This window comes from Chinchilla lanigera, unplaced genomic scaffold, assembly GCF_000276665.1.
Source record: "Chinchilla lanigera isolate Chin_1 unplaced genomic scaffold, ChiLan1.0 scaffold00056, whole genome shotgun sequence".
Classification (NCBI taxonomy): Eukaryota; Metazoa; Chordata; class Mammalia; order Rodentia; family Chinchillidae; genus Chinchilla; species Chinchilla lanigera.
Genome location: NW_004955457.1, coordinates 7,476,440 through 7,490,061, shown reverse-complemented (window position 1 = coordinate 7,490,061; position 13,622 = coordinate 7,476,440). Strand labels below are relative to the sequence as shown.

At 35.0% G+C, this 13,622-nt stretch overlaps 1 protein-coding gene across 7 annotated transcripts in view; it reads left to right on the top strand.

Moving 5' to 3' along the window:
* Window positions 1–13,622, top strand: part of Creb1 (cAMP responsive element binding protein 1) — a 66,228-nt gene that overhangs the window by 569 nt on the left and 52,037 nt on the right. The window lies entirely within an intron of this gene.

Sequence of the window (13,622 nt, the reverse complement as noted above, 5' to 3'; positions counted from 1 at the left end):
GCCCCGCCGCCCGCTCGCCCGCCTGCCTCGGTCCGTCTGCCGCCCGCAGCTCGCCGCCGCGGCCCGTGGGGGGTGGAAGAGGAGGAAGGAGGCGACGGCGGAGGGCAGCGGAGGTGAAGGTGCCCGCGGCCCGTCGGCCCGCCCGGTCCGGGAGCCGAGCGGCCACGTCCGAGCTGCTCTCGCCCGCTCACTCTTTGTGCAATAAAGTTCCAAACCCAAGGTGTTCTCTCGTGCTGTATTTATTCGTGCCCTGGCTCCCCGCGCCCACACCGTTTGGGAAACTGCTGTTTTCTGTCCTTCGCTGCTTTCTTGACGAGTGCTCGTGCTTTTTAAGGGAAATTTTTTGCTCTTTCCTACAACCACTACCCCACCCCCCGGGCACACTTAAAAAAATAAGTAGTCATGGAAGTGCATTCTTTTTGGGAAGAAGGGGGTGCTAAGGAAAAAAAAAAACGTTTATAATAACTTTTTAAAGAAACTGTTCGGATCTTGTAAAAGGGAAGCTGGTGTTTGAAAACAGTTTCGGTTTTAACCCTTTTCAATGATAATCACTTGAGGTCTATCATTCTGAAACCCTTCGTTGAAACAAATAGCTGAGGTACTTTTGTTTTACATCACTTGTTTTTTGCGGTGGGGGCAGTCTTGCCAAGGGCTTTAAAGGACCTGAAGCTCGGCTCGCCCCTGCGCTCACCCTCTGCCGCGTTTCGTACATATTTGTCTAAACTCAATGAGGGATTGATTTAATACTGATTCTAAAAATAGGCATTGAAAGTATCCATTATTTGTGTCCAGTGCAGTAGGTAACCTTAGTCGGAGGTTCACAACAATTTAGGCCAAGAGACTTTTTTCTTCGTCCTTTGCAAAAAGGGGACTGCAAAAAAAGAAAAAGAAAAGAAAGCCATTGACACATTAAAGATTAAAAGACAGTTTAAAAGGGCCTGCAGTATGACCTATTTAAATTTGCCATACCTTCTCCAGGAGTCAGAATTGCATTGCTAGCCTCGGCTTGCATCAGACCTCCCATCTGCAGATTTAGTAGAAGATACTTTTGGTTGCCATCTCTTGAAATCTTGTACACTCACTGCTCATTTCCTGATTTAAAACTAAAGCCCAAACGGTTAGGTTAGGTAATTTGAAAGCTTAACAAGACAGGTAATTGTGTGGTTATGTTTGATGAATACAAAGTGTCAAGTTAGGACTGTTGATTAGTAAACACTGCCTGATGGTTTCTCTGTATCCAAGTCACTTCCAAAACCTACTTAGCTGCATGATGGTCTTTAAAAGACCTCATTAGTTCTTTGTCATTGCCAAGAAAATTAAGATACAATAAAGGGAGTTTTTCCATAAAGATTGAGACTGATTTTATTTCCAAGAACGAAAGTTATGTACAGTATTGATGATAGCTACCGTTTTTCTGAGTTTCTGCCAGCCAGCATCACTTTAGAACTTTTTTTCCTTATAGACAATATACAGTGACTCTCCTTTTTCATATTTTGTTTTCTCATGTGTTCATCAGTCTTCTACAAAAGATTTTTCAATTTTGTGTTAGGTCCCTAGTGTGTGACTCTTAACAGTTTCAGGATAAACTTTTCAAACAATAATATTTGAACGTTCACCTGGAGCTTGGTACTAATGCACTCTCTTAGGAACTGTTAAAATTACAGATGAATGTGTATCATTCTTTTTGTTTGGGGGGGTGGGCATATGTATTTAGAAAGCAAATAATTTCTTTAACAGAATTTACCTAAACAGCGTTAAAAGAGTGCTTTTGGAATTTAAAACTCTGGTATTACCTCTTTTGAACGAAAAATTTTTTTTCACTTAAGAGCCTGGAGAAACTTAGAAACCTGATTCATAAACTTCCTTTTTCTGCTTCAAAAAACTTATTCTTAACTGATTATATCTGTTTAGTAGAAATACTGTTTTCTCCGAGAAGTAACTTAGCTTGTATCTCATCCCAGGATAAGTGGTTTTGTTTGAATACAGTATAGTTATAGAAGACCAAGTATATATTTTTCACTTACCTCATTTAAAACTTTTTTCCCTTTTCCACAGTAGAGAAAATTATGCACTTGTACCTTAATTTTTACCTTGTTTCACAGATCATAATTTCATAACTATCTTATCAGACATTAATAAACTTGCTTAGGGCCACCCTGTGGCAGTTTCACAAACAGTAATATCTATTGATGGTTTCATTATGTTCCATAGAGCTCAAATCTGAATATAAGAACATAGCAGATGTCAGGGAATGGAAAATGCAAGATTTCTTTTTCTTAGCCATGTGTGAACTCATCTCTATTGCAGTATAACTTGAGACAACAGTTTATGGTAATTCAAATATTTATTTAGCACTGAGACAGAATGTAGTTGAAAGAGCATCTGGTTTGGAATAATCACAGGCCTGGGTTTGAATCTTGACATTACCACTTCGGCCCCATCCATGCCTGTCCTAAAGGAATTTTGTGTCATGGGGAATTTCTTAATCTTTCTCATTTAGTTTCCTTATTTGTAAAACTAGAACAATTGCTCCACGGAGTTATGAGATGAAGTACCTTAAGGGTTCAGCCAATCCAAACTATTGGACCTTCAGCAAGTTTCGTCTCCATACCTACCTTACCATGTTTAATACTCTGGGCCAGAAGCTCCTGCAGATCCAGATCCATTGCTGTCTTTCCTCTGTCCTCAAAGGAGTATTGGGAACACAGAAACTAATGGAGAATATTTGTCATAAAGAGGATTCAAAGAAGAAAAGTCACCCTTGGTGAAATAAGAAGTACCTTTCTGTGCTTTCAGTTTTGTTTATGGAAGAAGTGACTTGCATGGTCCATAATTCAAAACAAAATTTAGCAAATGCTGTGGGTTGTCTCTCCTCATCACCCGCATGTTGCCCAATTTTTGTCTTCAGAGATTTGCTATCAATATATGCAAATACGTGCTCCCCCTCCTTTATACAGATGGTAGCATATTAACTCACAGTCCTATATCTTGCTCTCCCACACTATGTACTGAGGGTTAACAGTTGGTTTGTGTCAGCACATGAAGAGTTTCATTTTTTATAAAATCATGAAATATTTTATATCCACTTGATCTGCTGACCAGTGAGTTTTCATTATTTTATTTGTAGATCACGTTACTGGGGATTGAACACACGACCTTCACACTGAGCTTGGGTCAGGGTCTCACTGAGTTGCATAGGTTGCGCTTAAATTTGCCATCCTTTTCCCTTAATCTTCCAGGGTTCTGGGATTACAGGCTTGCCTCACCTTTTGTGACTAATAAATAGGACCTTTGTTTGTAAACTAAAGGTATTTGTCATTAGGCCTTCATTTCCTTAGAAAAATTTACTTGCATTTAAAATATCAAATAGTTTGCGACCGGAAGTTGACAGGTGAATTGTTTTTATTTCCTTTTTAGCTCCAGTTTTAAGTTTTAATCAAATGTTCAAGATATTACAGTATATGAGGCAGGGAAGTTGTGTCAGTTCCTCGCAAAGTGAAATTAGTCCGAATGTAATTTTCTTTCACCGAGTCCTGAACAGACTGCCCCTTTCAATTATTTTGGCCAAAATTTTTTCTAAAGTTGTCTTTCTCTGTAGAAAGACATTTCATACGGTCCAGTCTGTTGTTTGTTTTCTAAGCAGATACCTTAAGGGGTATTACTTCTTAGTAAAGTTGACATGGGATATTACTGTCCAGTACTCGCTTTCTCCCTGCATTTATTTTTTACTCATTCATTAACTTCTCAATGATTTTTAGTATTTTTTATTGTAATTCTCAATTAGTTTTGTATTTTGCATCCAAATTTCAAAAGTAGGGCTGAGAATGTAGCTTAGTAATAGTGTAATGTTAATGCCTAACATGTATGCCTAACATGCACGAGGCCCTGAATTTGATCCCCAGTACTACAAATGGGGAAAAATCTAAACTTTAAAAAGATAGTTTTGTTGTTGTTTTGATATAAATCCTTGGTCAGCCAGTGGGGCTGTAATGCACATTTTGACACAAGCACAAAACAACCTCTTTATTTTTCCTATTTGGCTCTACAAAGCAGCATTAATCTATATTTTAAATGTACATACTGATAGTGTATTTATCTTCAAAATACATATGCTGTATGTTTTCTAACTTAACTAAAATTCAAAAAGTAAAAATTAATCTAGTAGCGCGCACATAATCACTTAATTTTCCAAAAAGTCATTAAAGCTATCATGCTGTGCTTATTTTTTATGTGTTCAAACTGACCATTCTAGTGCTAATGTTTTTAATGTTAAGACTAGTTTACTACTATTTTGAGGTTTTCCTAGTCGTTGATGTAAGGTAAAGTATGTGCTGTTTTTACTCGCTAAGTGATTGGGATGTTTACAAAGCATTTATCATCAAAAATTTGGGATAGGAGTGGGGTAAATGATTGAAATTTCTAAAGGTAGGAAGTCTTCCTCCTGGGACATAGAAAGTTAAGTGGCCATAGGAGAGTTAAATGATTTCTCACCTTGCCCTGGGATTGGTGAATTGCTTCTTAAAATGGAATTAGAGATCACTGAAAACAACAAACTGATAATACGAAAATAGCTGTTTGTTATTCCTCAGCCAATTTAATATATGGTCATTATTGACCAAGCGAGTACATTAAACTGGCATCGATACCACTGATCAGCTTAGTGAAGTTGTAAGAATTAAATATAACTACTTTTAAACTTCTTCCATACTCTTATTATGGCAGGTTTTTGAGATGAAATTTGGCTTAATTAATTATGGCTATATTATTAGCTATTTAATTTTTCTTCTCATTTCAGAATATGTTTCTCCCTTTATGTATACTTTTATCTGAAGTCCTGGTTTTTGTTCATTTTGTATTCTTCTCTTTTCTTAGGTTTGTTAAATAAGTCTATGTGAAGATAGAATTTAGCAACTAGGTTACCAAAAAAAAGTATTATCTAATCTGTCATACTCTGGAGATTATTCTAACTTAAAAGTAGAAGATAGTGGTGAATAATAATTATCTGTAAATTTTTACATACGTTATATGTCTTCCAACTGTGAAGAGTTATCTGAAACTATGTACTTAGGCTAGTTACACAAATCTGACCTTAAACAAACTCCTAGAAGTTGGGACTAAGATGTAGGTCTGTGGTAGAGCACTTGCCTAGCTTGTGCAGAGCCCTGGATTCTACCCCTAGCACTGCCCCCACAAAAAGGGGAAAAAAACAAAAAAAAAAACCCAGTAGTACTCCTTGATAAACTTTTAAGAAACTTTCTTTTTCTGAGGGCTGAAAGTAAGGTAATAAAGGGGGTTTTCCATGCCTCAGGCTGGCTGTGTGAACCTCAAATACCTATCAGTCTTTTTTTTTTCTTCCTGCTCTTGGATTAATCAGGATCTCTAATCTTAAAAAGGGGCAAGGTTTGGACAGGAGGTCAGAGAGATTGATAATAAGCCCCTGCTTCTTCCCCATGGAGAGAAGATTTAGTACTTGATTTAAAAAGAGTGCTAAGTGGGAAGATGAAATGGCAAAGTAATGACCTTGGTGTAGGACTAGAGGGTAGATCTGAGAGCTGTTTTATACCAGTGGTGATACCGAGTGTCTTTTCTAGAGATAACTGAAACAAAGGCAGATTTCTTTTTATCAATTTTAAGTGTATTCCTAGTGAGCTGGTTGTCTGCGTGTGAGTTTGTGATTATAATTACATGACAGTGGAGATGTAGCTAAATGTTTGTAATTCAGACAAGAATAAATAAATACTATTTTTGAGGGCATAAACATATAAAAGGAGACTAAGAAGTATCTTGTTTTTCATCACTGAAGTGAAAATTCCTGCTTATTCTCAAGTGTTTGTAGTCTTAAAGGGATGTCATGTTCTTCTATTAATAGCTTGTGACCAAAATATAGTCATATATTGGTTTTATGTACTGCCATTTTTCATTTATTTGTTGAACATTTATTGGTCATTGACTTATGGCTGATAAAGTAATTACAAGAAATTTTGTTTGGTTCCATATTTATAAAAATATCTGGATGTTAAATTAAGATTATTGTAGTTCCTGTAAACAGTGAAACCTGAGTTATGGCTCCTGCCCTCAAGGAATTTGTAGTACAGTAGAGATGATGAAATAGTATAAGGAAGAATGGTTTATACATGGAAGACCTTAATGCTCTTCTAGCATTTATAGGGTTTAAAAGAGAAAGGGCTTAATGGGGAAAAGTAGTATTTAAGTTGAATACAGAAGAACTTGGATAAGTAAAGATAAAAGAGAGTGTATTCTAAGTAGTGACATGGAAAACAAAAGTGAAGACATAGAAGTAGAATGAGCTTGATACGCACATTCATTGGTTGAAGAGAATTAAGTATGGATTTGCAGTATAGGGAACCCTACGTGTGAGCCACAGAACTTCAAATATCACATAAGAGAAGGGAAAGATACATACAGAGAGAGGAATGATATAATGAATTGGCCTAAAATACAGATTTCCAATATATTGCGGTTTAAAAATGGACATCATAGATTCTTTTTTTGCTGTATTGAAATATAACTCATATGCCATATGGTCCACCCAATTGGTGTGTACAATTCAGTTGTTTTTAGCATGTTCACAAAGTTGTGAAATTATACCCGTGTTACCACAGTCAGCCTTGGGATGTTTTCATTACCCCAAAAGAAATACTGCATCTCAGCTATTACCCCTCAATCTCAATCTCCCCATATGCCCAATCCTAACCAACTATTCTACTTCCTGTCTATAGATCTACCTGTAGTCACACACTGTCCGTTCATTGTGATGAGCTTCTTGGCATTTAATTTATTCAAAGGTCATGTTCTCACTTGTGTTAGTTTTCCCTTCTTTTTGTTGCCAAGTAATTGTTCAATATGAGTGTTCAGCATTTTAATCATTCAGTAGTTCATGGACATTTGGACTTTTTGACTATTAAGTGCCACTTTTTACAAGTGTACATGTATTCATTCAATTGCTGGGTTAGGTGGTAACTACGTTTACCAAGTATAGAACTACCAGACTGTTGCCTAAAGCTACTGCACAATTTTTGCATTCCTTCTGGCACTGTGTGAGGGTTCTAATTTCTCTACAGCTTTAGGAACACTTGTTATTACCTTTTTTATTATATCATCCTAGTGAGTGCAAAGAGCTATCTCATTGTAGATTTGGTTTACATTTCCTTAACGATGTCAAGTAACTTTTCATGTGCTTATTAGCCCTTTGGATATCTTCCAAGAAATGTCTATTCAGATAACTTGGGCTGTTTTTCTGTTTGTTGAATTGTAATTGTTCTTTATTATTCTAGATGCAAGTCCCTCTATTAGATACGTGATTTACAAAAACTTTATCCCATTTTGTGGGTGGTGGTTTCACTTTTTGATGGTGTTCTTCAAGTCACAAAGGTTTTAAATTTTTTTTTTTATTTTTTTATTTTAAGGATAAAAGGAGGGAAACATTAACAGACATACAACATTTTACAGCATATCACAAGCACAATACAGACAATACAGAGTTACAAACAAAGTGGTAGGGAATTAACAATGGTGGTTGTATTACATATTGATATCTTCAAAGTGGCTTCTCATGAAAACAGATATAGACATGCAATACTGGTCAACCAAAGACTCATTGACAGTTTCTTTCAGCATAGAAACAGCAGATAGAACAACCATGTTATCTATCCTGTATATACATACATACAAAATTTCTCCTTCTTTCCCTTCTCTTTTCCCACATCCCAGAAGCCCTTTACTCTTCATTGGTTTCCTATCATTTCACAGTGTCTATCATACCTCCGAGTTTAAATTAACTCTTTCAAGTTTTACACTAGTGACACAATGCGGTGCTTGCACATGTATGTTTGATTTATTTCACTTATGAGTATGGTCTCTAGTTGTGACCATTTAAATATAAAGGCCTCGAGTTTATCTTTCTTTACAGCTGAGTAATATTCCATTATATAAAAGTACCATAATTTTCTTATCCAATCCTCGGTGGATGGACATTTGGGTTGCTTCCACATTTTAGCAATTACAAATTGTGCTGCTATGAACATAGGTGCACATATATCACTGTGATATGATGTTTTTAGATCTTCTGGGAAAATACCCAGCAGGGGGATAGCTGGGTTGGATGGGACCACAAAGGTTTTAAATTTTGATGACCTCCAATTCAACTGTTTTTTCCTTTTGTTGCCTGCTCTTTGGAATCATGTTTTGAATATTATAAGTTCTTGTTTAACTGTTATAAGTATTTTCTAAATACCTCTGAAAGCTGAACAAATAGGGTACAACTATGGTATTTACTGAAAAATAACTAAAACTACTCATCAATATTTGGAGTTATACTCTAGTTCCAGCTCTGGTCTTTGCCCTTCATCTGTGTCCATATCCCTTCTTTAGAGTGATTGATGAAAACAAGCAAGGATAAAAATCAAGAAATGACAACTTTGAATGAAACATCTTAATTGGGTATATTTTGAGAATTTATTATCTCTCTCTGTGTGTATATATATATATATATACACACACACATACATATATACATAAACCACTATGTAAATTTCTGTGCGTGAAGGAAATAGTAACTCCTTTGTTTTTTGTTTCTTGTTTTACAAAGCACTAAACCAGGCCCTGGGGAATTTAAATGAGACACTTGCTGCATAGTAAAGTATAGTTTTATAGAGCCTCATAGTAAAGTATAGTTTTCATCATTCTTGTGTAGCATTATCTCTCTTTTTTTTCTAGAAAATAAAAATATTTACAATTCATTTAATGGCAACTGGTAACTGCACCATTTCCCAACTCAGGTCACATGTTGCACTCTCTCTTTTTAATGAAAGTTTTCAAGGTTCTTGCTTTATTAGTGGAGACTAAAGTTTTGTTAAGAAACTACTAGTTTTGGTTTATAAATAGCTCACTTGGAGGAAATACTCTAGCCAAGGTCATGAAAAAAATATTTCTTTTTTTAAATTTTATTTTAAAGAGAAAAAAATTTTAAATTTCAAAACAAGATAATAGAATAACAATGATTAATACATTGCATATTGTTACCTTTAAATTCGTTACTCAGAGTAGAAGATACAGGCATTTAATTGTCCAAACATTAGCACGGATTTTTCAATGAATTAAGAGAAATTAGTAGTGTAATTATCCTAACTATCCTGTGTATGTATATACTTTTTTTTTTTGCTTTTCCCTTTTCTTTCCCCCATCCCAGTTTCTCTTTCCTTTTGAAGTTTTCTTCCCATTTTACAGTATCTATTGTATATCTTGGATCTTATTTACTCTTTCAGTTTGTCATGCTAGGGAAACAATATGATGTTTACGCATGAGTCCGATTTACTTCACATATGAGTATGGTTTCGAGTTGCATCCATTTGCCTATAAAAGTCTTCAGTTTACCCTTCTTTATGGCTGAATAGTATTCCATTACATAAAAAGACCACATCTTTTTTATCCATTCCTTGGTTGATGGACATTTGGGTTGTTTCCAAGATCTAGCTATTACAAGGCTGCTATAAACATGGGTGAACATACATTGCCTTGGTACAGTGTTTTTAATTCTTGGGGGAAGATACCCAGAAGGGGAGTACCTGGGTCAAATGGGACTTGCAGTCCTCGCATTTTGAGGTATCTCCACACTGACTTCCACAGTGTTTGTACCAGTCTACATGCCCACCACCAGTGGAGAAGGGTTCCTTTTTCCCCACAGCTCTGCCGGCATTTGTTATTGGTTGATTTCTTGATAATAGCCGTTCTTACTGAGATGGAATCTGTGTTGTTTTAATTTGCACCTCTCAAATGACCAATGATGTTGAACATTTTTCCATATATTGTTTGCCATTTGTATTTCTTCATCTGAGAAGTGTATATCCATCTCAGATTTGAGTCTTTAAATTTGAGAGGTCTGATTTTTTTGAATTCTTTGTGTGTTTTCAGTAGTAATTCTTTATCTGAGGAGCAGCTGGCAAACATTTTTTTCCCACCTTGTGGGTTGTCGAAAAAATGTACTTCATTGTTATTAGTTACATCTATATCAGTAGAAATAATTATTGTAAATGGACAGTTACCCTTTCCTTTCCTTCTATAATTCATTGTATTCTTTCATTTCCAAATAAAAGTTTATGGTTTTAAATTACTAAGTTGTATATGTTTATAGGTAAACCAGTCATAAGGATTAGCTTATACTTGTCAAACTCTTTCATATATAATGTATATACTACTCCCTCAGTTTTCAGCAGAACGCTGAGGTAGATGGCACAAAACATTTCTTTAATGAATTCCTATTACAGGATCATAAATTTGAGAGGAAGGGTTAAAACCAGTGCTCCTTTAAAGTTGTGCAAGTTAGAGGAAATGGACATCTATGTTTTGGTTAATGGTTACTGACATTACAAGTTTGTTATTTTTTTTTTTAACAGGGGATACTGATTTTCTTTAAGGTTTTTTAGTTTTTATTAACCGATTTTTTATCTGTAGTACTTGCTTACTCTGAGACATAAGAATATTATGTGATTGCATTAATCAAAATGACCTTTCAGAAATTAGCACCACGGTGGTAAAAATAGTACATCTACCTCAAAGGTTGGATGTGATGTTGCAGCTTTCAAGATTAAAAATAAAGATACACAAACTTGAAGTGACTCTTTTACCAGAACTGCACATAAAGGAAAACGTTCTGTGTATTATAATGGTGAGTGCATATCATTACACATTTGTCCAAACTCATTAACTGTATACCACCAAGAATGAATCCTAATGTAAAAGTTCTCCAATGCTTAGTGTACTTAATATTCTATTCAAATGTTTGAAAAATAAATCCATCTTCCCACAACCTAGTGAACCTTTTAATCCCCTATATTTAATTCTGCTGTAAGGAGAGGTAAGTACCCAAATACAAATTATGAATTTTAACTGAAGAAGAGTGCATTCATAAGTAATGGAACATGACCTCACTTAGAAATGGGGGTAGGGGGAGTGTCACCTGCATATCAGCAAGTGGACAACTGCTTTGGAACTCTCATCAATCCAGAATTCCAGGGATATAAGGAAATCACATAAGCAGAATCCAAACTCCCCAGGGTAACCATAGCAAAAAAGTATATTTGGGCATATCGTTCTAATATTAAATGACTGTTTTGTTGTCATAAATATATTAACTAAAAATACTCCGCAGAACTATATCCACAACACCTACACAGATACCTAATAGTTTCTAGCAGTTATTTTGTACCTTTATTTAATTTTTAGGATAACTGAAAGTGTTGTTAATACAACCTTACAGCTCTTCCCTGTCTTAATTAATTTTCTAAAGTGTTATCATGACTAAACAAAGTGGCAAAGTGTTCAGGTACTACACAACAGATTTTAACTTTCCAGGAATTAATAGCCATGTTGTGCTGCCTCTTTTCCTCTACTTTTTCCCCTCTGTACAATTCTTTTTGGTTGTTAAACTTACGAGTGTTTGTCATTTATCTTAATTTTATGTCCCTTTGAACAGGAGTAAGATATGTTCAGTCATTTCTGCAAATTTGTCAATGCTCTGGTTTCTGATGCTAATAGTAATCTGCTGGTTTTAAACACATAGCATACTTTCATTGAAGCCAGATAGGAAAAAAAGGAGTATATGCAAATGTTACATCGTGTATATGCACAGACACATAGCCAATCCCATGTCAACCTCGACTGTAGACTTCAAATTAGACTGATGACACCCTAACAGAATGAGGTTATATATTTTTTAAAGGAACAAATTATAATAGGCAGTGTGATTAATGGATATATTTATCAAGCCAAGTGAATTCTGACACAGTTTTTAGAAACAGTTTCTCTGTGCTCCTACCAAAGTCTTTATTCCTTAAATGGAAACAGATCTGTATTTCAGGCTCTACTTTATATAGTAGAAGGCAAGAAAAGTTGTAATACAGACTTAACTGTACTTTCAACTTGATGAATTTATGACAAAAACGTGAACAATTTGTTTGTATACTTTCATAAATTGTGTTAATAATAAATAACAGTATTATCCAGCCTCCACTACCAAGAAAGACCGGCATGTAGTAAAAGGAAACCTTTGAAGTGTTATTTAATAAAACAAACCCTGATTTATTTAATTGGATTTAACTCAAACGATTTAATTTCAATGCTATATTTTATGAGTTTTTGTAGTTTTAGATTGCCAGGGAACCTGAATGCCATCTTAAAGAAATGTATTTTTAAACTTGTACCATACCCTATCAAAAAATCCTTTCATTAAAGGAAGTGTTCAATAGAAATGAATCAGAAAAGTGTTAGGTGATTTATGGAAACATTGCATGACTTATGATAAGTCATCCCTGATTATGTTACTAGGTCAGTAGTACCTTTCAACAAGGAATCTTTTGAATTTTTCTGAAGTTTTTGTTTTTATTTTCAAAGTACTGGTGAAATTGACTTGCCTTATTTTCCTTCAGGTAAGACTTATTATTTATGGCTCTGAACAAGCCTTCATGCATCTGGTCACCAAGAGACAGTGTTGCTTAGCAAAGCAACAACCATGACTATGCATTATTTTAGATAACGTTTTCATCCCATCTCTTCCTGTTCCCTTTTTTCCCCAAACATCCACCTAATACTAGGTAGCTTTTTATACTTTGAGCCTTTCATAGAAATGACTGTAAGAAAACGTCTATTTTTGAAGTGCTACTGAGTGGATTTTTGAGGCTAATTTCTTAAAGGGAAAAATGCATCACATTTCCTACATATAGTTACTTTTATAAAAACTACTTTTATAAAAGCAATTTTACGTTGATTAAAGTGAAGCTGTCTTCAAACTTCTGCTTTATAAACTAGCTTAGTACTAAAACTATTAAGGATCCAAAAGTTATGCTGTAAAGTCATAGCCTACTATTCCATTTACTTAAAACTTAAGTGACTATGAAAATTACTGTGTTGAAATAGGAAATTAATGTCCCAGGTATTTTTTTGCCCATAAATTTATAAAGTAACATTTGTTACTTTGATCTGTTTTGAGCAATTCTGAAATGCTGTTGTTGAGGAATTGTTTACGAATTAGACATGGAAGAGTGAAAATTCAATTTTCCTAAAGACAGCCATGCTGTGGTAGGAGTGATAAAACAGCCATTTTGCATTTAGCTCTGACCTCCCAAAGAACTAGGGATATTCAGAGATTCATAAGACCTCAGGGCTGTACCATACAACCTTAAATATTATAAACAATGAAGTTTTTTTGTGCATTGGCAAATGTAAAAGAAAATGTTGGAGGGACTTTCAGTATTCTTAAAGACTCCACTGAACCCTTAACTAATAGGATAGCATTTTAAGTCACCTTAGTACCTTTACAGAACTATACTCAGTAAGAGACAAACTGTCAGTACTTTCCTTACCTGCCTATAGCAGCTTAATACAAATATTCATCAAATTGCACATCAAAGCTCATCAGAGAAGCTAGTTACCACTTTTGGTAATAATCACTAACAAAAAGGGAAGAATGCTATATACCTTCAGTTTGTTCTTTTTCCAAAATGTGGGAGCAGGGAGCTGTGTATAAAGCTTGTGCTATTGTCTGCGTGTTATTTATCAGCTTTATAAATTAACCATGACCAGTTTTAAAATATAGCCTAATACATTTA